The sequence below is a fragment of the Pteropus alecto genome, unplaced genomic scaffold, assembly GCF_000325575.1.
Source record: "Pteropus alecto unplaced genomic scaffold, ASM32557v1 scaffold271, whole genome shotgun sequence".
In the NCBI taxonomy this organism is placed as follows: domain Eukaryota; kingdom Metazoa; phylum Chordata; class Mammalia; order Chiroptera; family Pteropodidae; genus Pteropus; species Pteropus alecto.
This window is the reverse complement of record NW_006430730.1, coordinates 238,905-243,973: the sequence shown is the minus strand read 5'-3', so window position 1 is coordinate 243,973 and position 5,069 is coordinate 238,905.

Sequence of the window (5,069 nt, the reverse complement as noted above, 5' to 3'; positions counted from 1 at the left end):
GTACTATACAGCATAAGTAATATAACTGTAGGGTATCAGATGGTTACTAGACTAATCATGGTGATCACTTCATTAAGTATATAAATGTTGAATAACTATGTCATACACATGAAAATAATGGGCGGGCCACGCGTGGACTAAGATAAGTGTCAGATTCTGACTTAAAGCCTGCCACCACACGCAACTGTACGATTGAAGTACATCAATTCACTTGCCACTATAAAGCCTGCCACCAGATGCAGCTTAATTGTCACTTGCCACTCACTGATAGGGTTTCGATATGAGTCTGCAAGCAGTTGATTTATTATGGTCCCTGTGCAGTCGACCCTCTCTGCTAATGTTAATCTGTATTTGCAGCCGCCCCCACCCCCCCAGCGCTGGCATCACCACCTCAGATCATCAGGCATTAGATTCTCATAAGAAGCGTGTGAATAGATCCCTCGCATACCCAATTCACAATAGGGTTCGCGCTCCAATTTTCTAAAGTTGAGATATTTCTGTTTCTGAAAGCAATCCTATCATTATTGTAAACGATTGTCTTAAACCATCGCTGAGTTCAATTTGTTAATATGTTGTTTGGAATTTTTCTTTCTGTCTTTACGAGTGCCATTGACCTAGTTCTTTCATTCTATTTTATTTCTCTAGACTTGTTGAGGGAATTATGCTAATCATTAAAATGATTTGGGTAGTGTCCTTTCCTTTCTCATTCTCTGCACTATTTCTATGACTTAGGAATTCTTTCTTTGACTGTATGGTAGAACCGGCCCATAAATAATCTGCCTTTCTTACAGCGCAGAGCTCTTACTTCCTTTGTAACTTCTTCTTTGATTATTGGTCTATTCAGATTTTCTACTTTTTCGTTTGCCAATTACTGTCATTAATATTTCCACGGAGAAACCCCATTTTCATCTAAACTTAAATTTTCTGGTGTGAAATTTTCTCTGCTGGCTGGTGCCTGAAGGGATCCAGCCCTCGCTCCTGATTGGACATTAAGTGTGAAGAGTATTGTTGCTGGAATCACAGCAAAAAAACCAACAGACCATCCTCGCGGAAAGTGAGGGTGGCTGCGTCTCAGCCCGTGAACACCCGTGCTTACCAGGCAGTCTGTGGGCGTAGGAAGCAGTGGTCCCTGCGCGCAAGGGGAAAGAGCGCGGCCCACCCGTGGAATAGAAGAAGTCTTCCCCACGAACCGCCATCTTTCACGTCATGACCGAATGGCGCCCCCTGGAGTTCAAATGTTGGTGGTAACCCTGGAGTTGGGCAACAGCTGCGACCGCCCAGGTCTTGACTACATGCGCTGTGCGAAACTCTGGGGACATTGAGTGCGAGGCTTCTCCAGGCACCCTCCAGGGTCACATTACCCAGTCACGGTTTCACCATCACCACCCCTGCTTGGCTGCTGGATGAGATGCAGCTCACCAATTCCTGAGGACAGACATCTCTGTTACATGTAGCAAATTGGTTAAATACCGGCATAAAGGTCTCTCCTCCACCTCGCCCCTAATTTTTAATGTTTTATTTTTCTTAAATGTCCATACAACAGAATAATAAGGTAAACACCCATGTATTCACCACCCAGTTTAAGAAATACATTGGTTTGGGGAGTTTTCTTTTTCAAAGTTTCAACTTTTTTATTGAGATGTAATTGACATAACATATTAGTTTCAGGTGTATAACATAATGATTCGATTTTGTATATATTACAAATGATCACCACAATAAGTCTAGTTAACATCCATCACCACACACTTACAAGTTTTTTTTCTTGTGAAGAGAACTTTTAAGATCTATTCTCTTAGCAACTTTCAAACATACAAGACAGTATTATTAACTATAGTCACCACGTTGCACATTACATCCCTGGGGCTCATTTCTTTTATAACTGGAAGCTTGTGCCTTTTGAACTCTTTCACCCATTTCGCCCACCCCTTTCTCCCCCGCCGCTGGCAGACACTAATCTGTTCTCTATAAATACATCTGCTTTTAAATTCCAGAAGTAATCTATGCTCACTGTAAAAAAAAAAAAAAAAATGTTTAAACATTACAGCTTATAAAACAAACCTCCAGCCTGTGGTCTTCCTGCAGCCCAGATGTCACCCCTGAGAACAGGGTTGAGGTGTCTCTGTGTTTGCAAACCTGTACTCAGAGGCTGGGGGAAGAGGGCGGTTATGGAGAGAAGACCACCCTGTGTGCACGCTAGACAGCTGCTCCTATCCTGGTCGGCCACCAAGTGGTGAGACTTCCGTGGATCCACATCTGTAGCTTTACCTCTGTTGATAGCTTCATAGAGTTAAATGTTCAGAAAATTTTTTTTTCACCCAGCTTTAGAGCCTAAGAATTTCTTCACATCAGTCACTTATTATTACTTAAGAGTTCTTGTTTCTTCTTTCAGGAGGTTTCTGATCAAGCTGAATTTGCAAAAGATAACAATTCCAGGGATCGACTAGCAGAATCCAAAGCCCCCTGCTCCCACTAAGCTCTCTTAGGAAGAGTCATTTCATTTTAATCAAGTTGGACACTTCTTTTTTTTTTAATAGATATTTTTAGAGCATATTCAGGTTTACAAAATATTGAACAGGTATCACAGAGTTCCCGTATACCCCTCACCTACCCGCTAAGTTTCTCCTATTCTTAATATCTTGCATTAGTATTATGATGAACAACTGATGAACCAATATCGATACATCATTATTAACTAAAATCTGTAGTTTACTTTAGGGTTCATTCTTTGCATTTTACAGTTCTGTGGGTTTTGACAGATGTATAATATCATGTATCCGCCATTGCAATGTCATGCAGAATAGTTTCACTACCCTAAAAATTTGCTGTGGGCCACCTGCTCATCCTTCCCTCCCCGTCTCCCGAACCCTTGGCAGCCATCGATCTTTTCACTGCCTCTATAGCTTTGCCCTTTCCAGAAAGCCACACAGTTGGAGTCATACAAGATGTATCGTTTACAGTCTGGCTTCCTTCACCAAGCAATATGCATTAAGGTTCCTCCACGTCTTTTTATGGCTTGATAGTTCTTTTTTTTATAGCTGAAAAATATTCCATTGTCTGGATGTACTACAATTTATTTATCTGTTCACGTACTGAAGGACCATGCTGGTTTTTGTAAGTGTTCCACTGGGTTAAATACTTAGAGGACTTCGATCGCAAAATCATATGGTAAGACCATGTTTAGTTTTGTAAAAAAAATGCCAAACTGTCTTCCAAAGTGGCTGTATCGTTTTGCATTCCCACTGGCAACGAATGAAAGTTCCTTATGTTCTACATCTTTGCTGGCATTGAAATTGTTAGTTTTTCGGATTTTAGCCAATCTAATAGGTATATAGAAGTATCTCACTGGTGCTTTAATTTGCAATGCTAATGATATATGATGTTTAGCATTTTCATATGCTTATTTGCCATCTGTATATTATCTTTAGTGAGGTCTCCAGATATTTGGGTATTTTTTAATTTTTTTTTCTTATTGTTGAGTTTTAAGAGGTTTTTTTTTATATTTTGGATGCAAGTTTTTATTGAGTAACTTTCAAATATTTTCTCCCAGTCAATGCTTGTCTCTTCATTCTCTTAACAGTGTCTTTTACAAAGCAGAGGTTTTTAATTTTTTTAATTAAATTTATTGGGGCGACATTGGTTAATGAAATTATATAGGTTTCAAGTGTACAATTCAATAATACATCATCTGTATATTGCATTGTATGTTCGCCACCTAAAGTCAAGTTTCCTTAGTTAATTTTAATGAAGTCCAACATATCAATTTTTTTTCATGGATTACGCTTTTGGTGTTGTATGTAAAAGCTCATTGCCAAATCCAAGGTCGCCTAGATTTTATCCTACGTTTTCTTTTAGATATTTTATTGTTTAATAATTTAGATCTACTTTAATATAGGTCTATAATCTATTTTGCATTAAGTTTGTGAAATGTGTATCAGTATCTAGATTCATTATTTTGCATGCTGATACCCAGTTGTTCCAACACTATTTCTTGAAAAGACTCCTTTCTCTATTGAATTGCTTTCTCATAGATCAGTTGACTGTATTTCTGTGGGTCTACTTTTGTTCTGCTCCATTGATCTACTTATCTATTTTTTCTAATACCATGATGTCTTGATTATTGTAGCTTTACAGTACATAAGTCTTAAGGTTGTATAGTGCTAGTCTTCTGTCTTTGTTCTTCTTCAGTATTATGTTGAATATTCTGGGTCTTTTTTGCCTTTCCATATACTTTGAATCAATTTATTGATATCCACTATAACCTGCTGGAATTTTTATTGTGATTATGCTAAATCTATAAATCGAGTTGGGAAGAACTGACATCTTAATAATAATAATATCGAATCTTCCTAAACATGAACATGGACTCTTTCTCCATTTATTTAGGTCTTATTTGATTTCTTTCATCAGAGTCTTGTGGTTTTCCTCATGTAGGAAAACCTTATGTTTATTTTATTCGATTTATTCCTAAATATTTCACTTTTTAGTGCTATGTAAATCATATTGTGCTTTTAACTTCATATTTCAATCTCAGAAAGAAAGAATCCAGTTTCTCAACATTAAGTATAACGTTTGCTTTAGATTTTTTGTAGAGGTTCTTTATCAAGTTGAGGAAGTTCCTTCAACTTTTTGTTGAGAGTTTTTATCAGGAATGGGTATTGGATTTTATCAAATATTCATCTGCATCTATTGATATAATCATATGATTTTTCTTCATTAGTCTGTTGATATGATAATTACATTGATTTTGAAATGTTGGACCAGCCTTGCATACCTGGAATAAATCCCACTTAGTCATGGTGTATAATTCTTTTTATACATTGTTGGATTCGATTTGCTATTATTTTGTTGAGGATTTTTATGTCTATGTTCATGAGAAATATTAGTCTGTAGTTTTTTCCTTTCTTGTGATGTATTTATCCGGTTTGAGTATTAAGGTCAAGCTGGCCTCATAGAATGAGTTAGGAAGTTTTCCCTCTGCTTTACCCTCTGAAAGAGATTGTAGAAAATTGGTATAATTTCTTCTTTAAATGTTAGGTAGAATTCATCAGTTAATACATCAGGGCCTA